The sequence below is a fragment of the Haliotis rubra genome, unplaced genomic scaffold (genome assembly GCF_003918875.1).
Source record: "Haliotis rubra isolate DU_JTF1 unplaced genomic scaffold, ASM391887v1 Scf993, whole genome shotgun sequence".
Classification (NCBI taxonomy): domain Eukaryota; kingdom Metazoa; phylum Mollusca; class Gastropoda; order Lepetellida; family Haliotidae; genus Haliotis; species Haliotis rubra.
In genome coordinates, this window is record NW_025767738.1 from 95,720 (window position 1) to 108,733 (window position 13,014).

At 38.2% G+C, this 13,014-nt stretch overlaps 1 long non-coding RNA gene across 1 annotated transcript; it reads left to right on the forward strand.

The window, feature by feature from the left end:
- Positions 1 to 530: 530 nt before the first annotated feature.
- Positions 531 to 9,968, forward strand: LOC124265770. Its single transcript, XR_006895537.1, has 3 exons — positions 531 to 637; positions 9,331 to 9,332; positions 9,955 to 9,968. It is a non-coding gene; the product is annotated as an uncharacterized LOC124265770 (long non-coding RNA).
- The last annotated feature ends 3,046 nt before the right edge of the window (positions 9,969 to 13,014 follow it).

The following is a 13,014-nucleotide window of genomic DNA, read 5'->3' on the forward strand; positions in this document are numbered from 1 at the left end:
GCTGTGTACTTGTAGAAGAATCGTGTTAGTTGCGTTCAAACTTCCATGCGGTTGATGATAGCATGTTGCCCTGGAGTGTGCAGGATGGCACATTTTCTGTCGTAAGAAAGTAACATTTATCAGCTGCTCTTGCACAAACGATTTGACCTCTCGCCAGGTCTATTTTCATCTCTAACATACATATCAGTGGTTCTTGAGATATCTCTTTCTAATCGTTTGTGACAATCGTGGTCTGTTTTCGAAAACTCGTACCATACATATTATTGAAAACTAACTTTTTTACAGCCTGATGGCTTCTGGTGCTCCAAGTCAATGCACTTTGTGCGTGAGCAAACGAAGGCTTGCATGTCGGTATCAGTTGGTCCGGATGTGTTCAATCATTTGTGACAATCATGGTCTGTGTTCTAGAAATCTATCCATAGCATATTATTCAGAACTATTTTTTGCTGTCCGGTGCTTTTTGTAGACACACACTCCAAGTCAATGTAGTTTGGGCGTGAAGGTCCGTGTGACAATTGGTCTTCAGCAATCCATGCTTGTCGTAAGAGGCGACTAACGGGATCGGATGGTCATACTCGCTGACCTGGTGGACACATGTCATCGTATCCCAGCTGCCTAGATCGATGTACATGCTGCTGTCCCGATTCGATTATTTACTGTGCGACTGTAATCCCCACACACAAACAAAACTTTGGTAGTGGGTTAACAAAGGCATGGGCGTCTATATCAATTGATCTAGTGTTTTCAGGGGTTAGAAAGCCAATTGATTGCAGGATGATAACACTCTTTTCAATCTCTCCAAGCTCCCAAAGCTGTACAACATAATGTAAATATGATGTGAATGACCAATCCTACTGTAAACTATATCAGAATGTTGATGTTTTAATCTGATATTTCTTGACCTTTATCATGCAATGAGGGATTCATCTCGACTTCTACCGATTACATATCACAGACTGTAGAGCCGCACAAATAAATTGGGAAACTGGGAGAATACATACCGTATTTATTGCAAATCACTTCGTTCCTTTTTGTCAAAGATCAAACTCAATTTACTGATTAGATCAGAAATTATTCTTGAGGGTCAAGAAGAGGGGAGGGTGTTGGCATCACACACTCGAGTGACTTTTATCTTTTTTTAACGTTTTCCAGAAAAACACACCAAAGCATCATTTTGCCAAGATATATGACATCTAAAACTAAAGTTAATGGTTTGCACATACAGTTTAAAACCAATCGGTACTTTGGCGATCTCTTGTGTTTCGTGTGTTCCTTCCTAAAGAGAAAGAAGAAAGAAGAGGACCCTTTCCACATCCGTAAGAAATGTCTGCTAATGGTAGATTGTACAATACTGACTATAACATGAGTGTTTTTCTGACGCCATACAACGCAGTCTATTAACAATGGAGTCTGGACCAGACAATTAAGTGATTGACACCCTGAGATGCGATGACAGAGCACATGTTTATGACAACATTATCAAATAGTGATGGTAAAAGGTGAGCGTATCCTGCCCCATCGGTGACATAAACATACGTTCAACAAAGATTCACCTGAAAAAATATCGGGAACGTCTGGTTTAAGTCAAAATTGGGATTTGCATCGGAATTGTTGGAAGGCTTTTCTCAGGCCGGCCTTGCATGTTGTAACCTTTATCGAACAACGTCTGAACAGGTGACGCCCTTTGAGTTCTTAGTAATATTTGCATGTTCAATTATATCTCAAAAGTTCACAATGGGAAAGGTGAAATCACCCCTTTTGTCATACCGCTTTGTTTTTGTAATCTCTGAATCTTTATCCATAGATATAAATATGAAACAGCTGAGACATTCTCCTTTGTCTCCCATATCTCCCATTTAAATGACATTTGTTTTCATTCTTGACAACTTGTCCTCAACCTCTGAAGATAGATATGTAGGTACATCTCTGTTCACCAATTTTTCTTTACAGATGCCTCACGGATCATTGAATGACGTTTTTACTTAAGATTTGTCATGTGGGATGGTTTTGTACAACGTTGTGACAGAACTGAACTCGGTCCGTTTCTGAGATTGTTGAAACATTCCTGCAAGTCCCTTGATTTTTTTAGGATTATCCATGGCTCAATTCCGCGTGTCTCAAATACATTTTTAAAATAAAGAGAAGGGTCTTCCTTTATAGTAATAAGGATTATGGTTAATCTTTGAGCGATTTGATAGTACATTTGCTAGTACGGATGTTATGTAGCTTTGGAATCCAGTACAAAAGAGGAATGTCCACGGCTTCAGAACTGGATGAAACTGTGTTCATATAGGAAATGGATTATTGTTGTTTTTTCCTGAAATCGGAAATATTTTGGCACATTTAGGGAAACTGATCTTTATCTTAGAAAATCCCAAATATCAGATGTTGGAACGTGTAGTCTTTGTCTGATTCAGTCTGTTCCTAGTTCGACCAAACGTTTCGAAGCAATATCAAGAACTATACTCTCTAGTTGATACTGTTTGCATGACATTGTTGTCACACTTTCAAGGTTCAAAGTCGTAACCGAAAACTGTGTGTATGTAACACCCAGCTGACGAAAGTGTACGGACAATGAGATTGTGCAGTATTAGATGCTGGTAAAGTACGTTTTCCATGTTCATTAGCACACTTTCCCACGAAAGTAGCACTTAATAGTGAGTGAGTGAGTGAGTTATTATTTAACGTCACATCGGCAATATTTCAGCCATATCGTGACGAGAACATATGTGACATTGAAATGGAATAGATGTATATTATAAAAACCTGTCGACGAAGGACAGTAAAACAACTAGAATATCACAATTACAACTAAAACTAGTGTGGAAAATTAAAACTAATATGGCTATTTGGACAATACAATATAAAAACAGGCTATAGATCGCCACAAATGAAGGTAGATCACCAAACTAGGGACCATGGGGACTTACAGTACTTTTGCTACCTGCATGGACCCTAGCTGGATTTATATCATCCCTTCAGCCGCTGGCGATTGAAGTCAAATTTAGCTAAAATTAAAAGGACAAGAATACTACATTTAAAACAGCTGGTAAATTTAAATTTCCTTTGAATGTTTCAGGACTTACGTACCCTCTCAGGAGGACAATAGTTTTACGCAAATTCAACCCCCTTTGGGGGTACAGCCACTAACAATCTCAGTTACTACGCTAAACTACCAATAATAAAATATGTATCTATTTACAAATCAGTTAACAAGTCTTAGTCTTTTAAAAATGCAATAATTAAATGAGAACTAATATATTAGTAAAAAGATCCTTCATGGTTCGTGAATGAAATAGTTATCCCTTGTGATGGAATATTCAACACAGTCAAGCAAGACATTCTTGACCGTGATTCTTTCATCAGAAGGGATACAAAACGGAGGATCCTCACCTTTTAATAGGTACTCATGCGTATATCTTGTGTGGCCAATACGACATCGTCGTATGATGACCTCTTCAAATCTGGACTGACAACCCAAGTAGGTGTAACCGATAGTTTTATTGCATGTAATCTATTGATACCTACTTGGGTGTCCCACATCTTTTGCATCAAATCACGGATGTAAGTTCTAATGCTAGCTTTATAATCAGAGAGAGTATGGGATAAGAAGTGGTGTCACAGATTTGTTGAGTGCTGCCTTGGCAGCAAGATCGGCCACTGTGTTCCCAGAAATGCCAACGTGGCTGGGTAACCAACAAAAGACGATGTCGTATTGGCCAGTAGCTAGCGCATTATACAATTCAATAATTTCTAATAAAAGTGGATGTTTACAAGAAAGATTTTTAATAGCCTGAAGACGAGAAAGAGAATCGGAAAAGATTATGTATTGTTTATATTTACGGTGTTTATTAATACTATATATTTAAGAGCTGTTAATATGGCGGTAGCTTCTGCTGTGAAAATAGAGCTGTTATCTGTTAGTCGAGAGATATTGGTCTGGATCCAATGACAGTGGCACATGCCATCGCGCCACCATCCTTGGACCCATCTGTAAATAAGGATTTGTATGTATTATATTTATTTTTTAATTGATTATATTCTTGTTTATATTGTAATTCATTAGTTACAGATTTCTCAAACTTTGTCACAGTTAGGTCAACTTCAGGTTAACCCCCAGTAGCTCTAGGCCCTGAAGGAGAAAATAAATTATATTGTCTTACATCAAATTGACCTATATTAAGATAGGTTTCCTGTAAACAAAATGCCGATGGTTTTTAATCTTCAATCAGTAACTGTCAATCATTATAATTGTTCCTTAGTCCTCTACAATTCCACTGAACAATACTGTTTGAGCAGTTCATGGAGGCTCAATAAGAGATCGTACAATGGGGTTTTCTCCCATGGCTAGGGAGCGAAGGATTGACCTCCCATGTCCAAAGGTGCACACTGATTGTAAACCTTTACTGAAGGTGACTGAGAGGAAGGCACCTCCAAATGCTGGAGAGTTCTGGTCGTCTTTTTTTATTGCATTTTCTCTTTTTTTCCATTTTTTGATATGTTTGATTGTGCGTGTGTTCATTCTGGCACAGATTCTGGTTCAGATGAACGATCTAATGAAAGTGATGCTACACGTTCTGAAGCTGAAGAAGATATATTTGACGGAGATGGAGAGATCTGAGCATGATCATCGATAATGATTTTTTCATGAACCCAAGATAGGGATGTTTGACAGGCAGTTGAAGTCAGGGAAGGTCTGGAGGCAGTGGTATGAGAGGAAACTGCATCTGAGTACAATATAGTTGAATTAGTCTAGAGATGAACAAACTATTTCGCTTCAACATAAGAAATATTGTTCGTGTGTTTGATTTTTTAAATTCTTGTTTCACGATCATACAATGGGCAGGATTTGGATGAGGCCAAGTGGTCTCCGTCGTAGTTCGCACACTTGATGTCATTTGTGCATTTGGAGGGCTCGTGAGCGCCTCCACAACGGGAACAGACCGTGTTGTTACGGCAGAACTTGGACCCATGACCAAAGTTTTGACATTTGAAACATCGGAGTGGAGTTGGTACATATACCTCCACCTCAATGTTAAAGTATCCGGCTTTTATACACTTCGGAAGAGTCGAAAGTGCAAATGTAAATAGATAGGTAGTAAGTTTAGTAATACTGCCATCATCTCTCTTTTTGGTAAATCGCTTTACAGCGATCACCCCTTGATTTTTCCGCTCAGCTGCAATGTCCTCCTCACTCATGTCAGAAAGACAATGAGCCCTGTCTCTGATTATACCTCTGCAGGAATTAAAAGTTCTATGTACCGATACAACAACGGGTGTATTGAGGAACTGTTTTAATTTTAACAGATTATCTGATTGTTGTTTCCGCAGACATTCCAGTAACTTCACCTCCCCACAGACACCTTGAATGCCCTTTGAAATAGCGAATGGGTTCAGTTTCAAAGGATTGTCACCTATAGATGAGATCACAATGAATCTCGGCCATGATTCAACTATGTCAGGAGATCCTTCATCTGATGATGTAGATACCACATGTCTACGTTTGTGTTTTGATGATCCAGATTGAATAGAAAAAGCCATGGTGTTTCAAAGGTGTTCAACATCCCTGCTCCCCACCCGCCATGGAGTGTCAAAAAGGACAGTATTACAGCGGAAGCCAGGCTGTTCTACCAGGGCTACAGGGATGTTATACTCCAGCAAATAAAAACATAAACAGCTGTAGAATCTGAAAGAAAAAATGTCAGGCTGGTTCGCCCATGACATCATTCTGGAGAAACACAGAATTCAGCGGTTTATATTGCCAGATTGGCCCATGAGCCACCGCCATCTGGCATAGGACTCTAGACATATTACTCTATTTATATAATTTATACATTATAATTCAAAATAGCCAAGACCAAAATAACAAAGTTTGTGCAAAAAGATAAACCATGCACAGGGCTCGGCGTGACCAGCCGATTGGTAGAACCGGGCCCATTCTACCACCCGTCTAGGTGAAGTAAAGGGGCGAAGTGGTGTGTTGGGCAAAAGGAACACGGTTCCAGGCTCCCAGTGCCCTCCCCCACCCGCCTGTCCCCCACCGACAAATGGTCGCAACCGACGGCAGACGGGTTATTGGGGGGTTGAAGAGCTCTCGGCGTTACCCAGCACCCACAACGAGGAGGTCCTTGCATCCATTTGGCAAAATTGAACGATGAGTGTCACATTTAGTTCGTAATCGTATGTATTCCCTCTGATATTTAATTTATTTTGTGTCAGATTCTAATTGTAGTTGGAGAAAGATCAACGTCAGGCCCGATTTATTGCCGAGGAGGATCGGAAAGATGGAGATATTATATCAAAGTTGATTTTAGCATCTTTAATGTGGGGTTTTATCCAAATTACAAGTCGAGTGAAAGGCCTGGGTATATTTTGAAACAAGTCTGTCAGCTGTCAGGTTTGAACGTAATTATAGGTGTTTATACTGAAAGGATAATTTTAAACGACGTTTTTCTCGGGGAAGGCCCATCAGCACCGTTGTGGGGCACTATGAAAACTTCATTTGAAGGACAAAATGTAGTGTACATATCATTCACAGACTGAAGACGTACTTGGTAAAATGGCGAATAATTGTATGTACACGCATAAACTGGAAGCAATAGAACAACATTTATCTGGGATCAACACAAGGCACACGAACCTAAATAGTCATATCCAAAATATCTGTCACAAATAACCCCACTATGAATGAAGAAATAGTCATATGAAGACAACTATAAAATAGGCACAGAATCCCATAATCATTAAATCTTGCAAACCATGAATTGTGCCTTACAGTTATCTATCTATCATTCTAACCAAGGATTTGCTTTTTCTAAACTTAAAATAAACATGGGAAGAGTTACGACTTCCTTCACGTCGAATAAATGAAAGTTCTTGACACAAGAACGAGTACCTTGCTGGATGTCGTCAATCTGTGTTCCCGTATTTATATCCTGATTAATGGTAGTCGTTTAGTTTCATGGCAGTTGACTTTGTGTTTAAATCTCACAGCCATCGACAGGATCGATGGCGTAACTATTGTTTTTTTCAAGACAACACATAGAGACTATAGTTGTGTCAAAAATAATCAAAATAATGATCACGCAAAACATCGAACCATTACGATCTTCTGAAGACAAACTATTCACGATGCTTTGGGACAATCGACCAGCTTCATTCTTCCCATAAAGTACCAAAGGCATCTTATAGTCCGTCATCTATTGATGTTTTTCCTTTCTCCTTTAAGATCAGTTTCGATTAGAAATACCGTTGTAATCTCAAAAGGAATATTTGCAATATCTCTATGGAAGAACACGACAGTGCTATTGAACTGAAAACCAACTGAAACATAAAGATTATTGGACTTTGATTATGGATGGTGTTCATCTATATTCTGTAATCGTTAACTCGCCAGTGTGTTCAAAAATTAATGAACTTCGCAGGGGGACTAATCAATGGGGTGTTTAAACCTCACAATACGCTAAACCATTCCATCTGTAACGATTCTGCATGAGGATGTTTTCTTTGTATAATAAAAGTCTACTTAATAACGCTTCCCTTGCGGGCACAAAATGTTCTGCACACAAGGTTTTGGTTGTTTCCTGATGACAGAGTTGCATATACAATATTTCAATGGAGACTAGGTTTATTTCCAGCTTATATTACCACTGATATGCAGAACCAAATATCTTTCAAAGACCTGGTTTTAATTTCAAATTTGTATGGCTTGTCAAACGGGAAATATGTGCTCGAAATTGCAATGAAGCTAAATGGTACTTAACAATGATGTGTTGTAAGTACAAGTCATTTAAAGTTCTGAGAATGTATGTTTCAGTTGTTTGAAGTGAATGTGGCAAATCATTCAACGACACTGTCAGTTTGATGCATGACATGTTGAAGTGCATTATTATGCAGTGTGTTTTAGCATAACGTACATGTAACCCTGTTTCACTGAAATATAGCCTTATCGTTTTAACTGAATTCGAATTTCGCAGAATCTATCAGCGAGATCGGCTTTCTCGTCTTGGGTATTTTCGAGTGGCGCCGATATATTATTTTCTTATTATATGGTATTTATATAGCGCACTTTTCCAGGCAACTAGTGCATGCTCAAGGCGCTGAGCATATATCATTGGTGTTGCCGCCGAAAACTGTAGTAAAACATTCCCCGATAACAGAACCACAAACATACTGTGTGCTCCATGATAACACAATTGACAAGTTACAAATAATCCCAAAGGCAGAGCAGTCTACGAGATGCCAGTCTTTGGATCGATTCTGGCATCATTACCAGATATGATCTGTCTGGCCCTGTCCCAGAACACCGAGTCATCTTTATCTCTGAGAACAACGATAGGGCAGCCAAGTGGTTATTTAAAGCCTTCATTTCAACCAAAATCATTACACCAAATACCTGCGTTTGTGTTTTCAGTTCAGTTCTAATGTGCATGAAACCAATTGGATTATTCCCTTGCTGCAGTATTGCTAGATTATAAGTGGCTTAAATCCCTACTCGCCACATGCAACGCAACCTGTACTCTGACATAACAACCTAATGTATTTGTTTCCCTGTGTACTATGAAAAGAATCAAACAATTGAGTCAGACAATGTACTCGGGATTCACGTTGAAATGGCAGAGTATATTTACAAATACATTTAAATGTTAATAAATAAGCTCAGTTTTATCAGCACGGGGTCTCTGTACAGGAACATTTGTACTTATGTACCTGTCAACACGATTATGATATGATGAATAAGGCTTTATAAGCTTTCAGTACTCAATAACTCCAGTTGTTTGTGTCTACGTTGAAAGGTAGTACCAAGCATTCAAAGTATGATTGAACAAACTTAAATCCTTCAAGGCCGTACTCATATTTCCAAAACTTTAGTATGGTAGATTCGTGAAAGACATGTTAATTGTGATACATTTAACGTTCAAGGTATTGGTAAAGTTTTCATAACGTTTTACGGTAGACATTTCCAAATTTGATACATCAGAGATGTAAACAGATGGTCGATGCAAGTCCCTATTTTGATTTGAAATATATGTTCGCGATCCTTTTAGGTGAACAATTGACTTGCCTTTGCAAGTGTTTTTGACGTTTGCCATCGGTGAGACACCACGTATAATCATAGAACCGCATGCTTAGTGGACAGTACTTTCAGTACAGTCTTATTATAATGAAGCTTTTATTGTGGTTGTCAATTCACAGTGTCTCAGTGTTCAAAGTTTGCTTTGGAATATTTACACTCGTTGTATAAAGAGCATTACAAAACAAGCAAGTGGACCATTACACATCTTTCTTGCCTAAACGTTTGACGGCAACCGGTGATAATGAATCAATGAGGAGTTAAATGTTTCCATGAAACGGTTTCTCAAATTCTGATGTTAGACAGCGTTACAAGTAAACAGTTATTATAAATGTTATGAATGTCTACTGATGGTTCAAAATGCTTTATACAATAACTTTGTCTTCAAGAAATAGGTTTATGGGGTTTCAAATCAAATTCCTGATCATCAATCACAGAGAATAAACGGAGCCCCGTTTCACAAGGCGGCCGTATCTCTTCGGCTATCTGATATCTTTAATATCCTTAACAACAGTCATTACTGGCACTCTGTAACACAGGGCCCCAATCTAAACGCCAGTCCACAGAGATATTTACACTCGTCCATGTGTCATTCGTTTAAACCGCAGTGAAACAGAACAAGAAGGTGACTGGATTCACAAATCAGTTTCCTTTGTAGACGCATATCAGTTTCTTTGGAATTACAAGCCACTTTATCAAGCAGGTAGGAACGTTACAACATTGATTAACTGAAACACTTACTTTGATCTTCTTCATGGCTTGCTGCTCGTAAATAACGTCGTCCCTAAATATCACATTATCGAGTTGACGTTATTTTCGAACACAGTATTCGTCACATGTATCGATACCCTGCAGGGCGTGAGATGAATAGTCTTCAGTAGGCACTGCATTGTGTTTGTGGGCTTGAAGAGTTTAGCACATTCAAATCGAAAGATATTCCGGCTCGATGTAAATACCTTTCCATATTTGCTCAGTCGCCTAACAAGGGAACCAGAAATTTGAATGTGTGTGTATGTGTGTGTGTTATATGACAACCGAACATATTTGATGTCTTCTCTCTTTTAACTCTCATAACTGCTCATTCTCCAATACCATATATGTTACCATGCATTTGATCAGTTGTATCGAATCACAAATATCTGATTTGAGGCTACCAAGGATGTTTATGGTCTTTCTCAGTTATAGTCGGTAAGTATTTGTGTTACTGAATAATAACATACAATGAAGAATCAAATACCTTCATTACATACCTTTTAGGAAGAAAACACGTCAATATAAATCGAAAAAGAGAATGAAATGGTAGATTCAAATATGGAGGAATATAATATTGCAAAGACTAGAAAACCTCCAAAAAATTTAGATGAAAATAGCCACAAAACAAGAAATGACAACGAATCAAATTTATGAAATCATAATTACGGATACGGGTCTGTAGATTTAAAGGACTATACACACACACCATCCTGCGATGTCCCGGTCAACTCGATGGAGTCAATCAGGCCACAAGGGGTATCCGATCTGTTTCATTGTCTTATCATATGGACAATAAAGTGTCGAAACTGGATTCGATCTAATCGAGTATAGCGAGCCTTGTGGTCAGAGTCGACAGCCTAGAGAGAAATGTACGGGAACTGAGGATAGTAATAGACAACATTGAAGAAGACAACCGTATACCAGGACAAGATGATTGGCGATATTGACGTGATGCTAAGCAATCAGAGTAACAGATTTGATGCCGTAGATAAACGAATTCAAGAGCAACAGTGCAATTCTGTTTTGAATATCAAAGTTCTGCATGAGAAAGTTCTTAACGTACAATCAAGATCAGTGGGAGACAGTTGAGTGTTTGTCGGAGTGCAGGAGAACAAAGATGAAACAGTGAGGTTGATCTGAAAAACAAATGAATTTGATACAGTTCATAGGCTTGGATGTTCACGTAACGAGCAAGAAATGAAAAACAGGCCTAGACCAATAGTAGCTAAATTTAACAGTTACATGGACAGAGAATTAATCGTACAAGCTGCGTTTGGTAGACTGGAGGGAACACGGGAGTTCAGAGAACAGTTTCCCAAGGAGATCGAAAACTAACGTTAACAGTTCTATCCAGTCAGGCGATATGCTCATGCTTCAGGAGATCGTGTTATTCCAACGGCAAATGGAATCTGCATCAACGCTAAACGTTACGAGGTAAGAAAAGCAATTCGTTGCTCAAAGAATGATGTGATCAGGCGAGATCATAGACTGGAGGAACTATCAAGACTTAGGACACCTTCAGATGTGGCCTCAACAAATCCGGCAACAACTACAACAACAATATATAAGCTATGTACGGTATAGGACAAGATAGAACATACATCCGTATTTAACAAGACATTCAAAGTCTGAATTTGTTCAACATATCAATAGTTATGATATCCTATGTTTCACTGAAATCAAGTTGAGTGATCTTAACACTGAGATACCAAATTATGAATTATTTACCAATAACAGAAACAAATGACAGAAAAAAACTGACCTCTGGTTGTATCTACCTAATACCTGGCTGTGCATATATTCCTCGAGGGGGCTTTAAATACTTTGTCAATTATCATTTTACGGTCCTGGAATGTTATACAATTAATATATGCAGAAAAGCCATGTTTGTCTTACTGGTGATTTCAACTCGGGTACAAATACCCAACTCTGATAAAATCAACATAAATGAGGTTATTGCAGACTATACTAAAGTCGTTGAAGTTATCTACTCTGCATGGATTATACAGATGTTACAACTAAAATTACTAATGGAATAATGACAAAGGCATAGCATTTTCCAATCAACTTGATTCTGATTATATCGTAGTTTTACAATATGCAAGAATGCATAACTCCAATCACCAAATCGCTTTCTTCCAATTACAGAAAGCGAAATAGCTCGTGCAGTGAAAGCGCAAGCACCACAAGGCTTGCAATTTTGATGGTGTACACAGTGCATATTCAAAAGTAACGCTTCAAACTCGCATGCCTATATGTGTTTAATTGTTTGATTATGTTAATTTTGAAGTTCTACCCGAATCGATGTTCATACCTTACATCAGACCATTTTTAAGATTAACTGATTTCCAGCCAGTCCTAATAATTACAAAGGTATTACAACTGTAAGCTGCTTGCATACTTTTGGATAGATTACAAACCTTCATAGCTTACATTGAACTAAGTAAAGCACAAGCTGGTTTCTACTACCAATCATGACTATATACTGAAATATCTTGCACATGTTTATAAAGGTCTTAATAATAATTATACTATGCTTTTATATATTTTGGTTAGGCGTTTTATACTGCTTATAGAAATGGTTTAAGGGTTAAAATGAATAAAAGTAATAAATGTAACCGGTGTTTTAACATAATTTACAATGTGTTTAAACAAAGTAAATTTCGTGCTAAGCTTGGTAATTCTGCTGTACATACTTACACTGTAATATTGAAAATGTATCCGTATGTAATTGTAATATTTATAACACACGCACAGAGCGAGAGGGTTGGGGGTTGGGGGTTGGGGAGGCTTTTATCAACCATTTGGTTCGTTGCATTCTATGAAAATCTCGGTATGTTCTCTATATCATCTTCTGTTCTATGTGAATAAATTCTTGTTATGTTGTGTTCGATGTGATGACTAATTGGATCTTTATTGAAGGGGCATCTGGGTAACCGGGATTGCTAAGCATTTGCACGAACCATTAAACCCATGCAACATACGCCATAAAGATTATATGAATCAGATTTGAAAGGTTTAAGCTTTGATGAACAATTCAGCGTGCAGTTATTTCAGATGATAAATATTTGTCCACAGTTTGCGGTTAAACCGTGTCAGCAGTACTGTATCCTTAACGAAATTTGCCTTGATAGTCTAGAAGCTGTTAATAGACCTTACCAGACGTTTGCAAAACGATTACCTAAGAT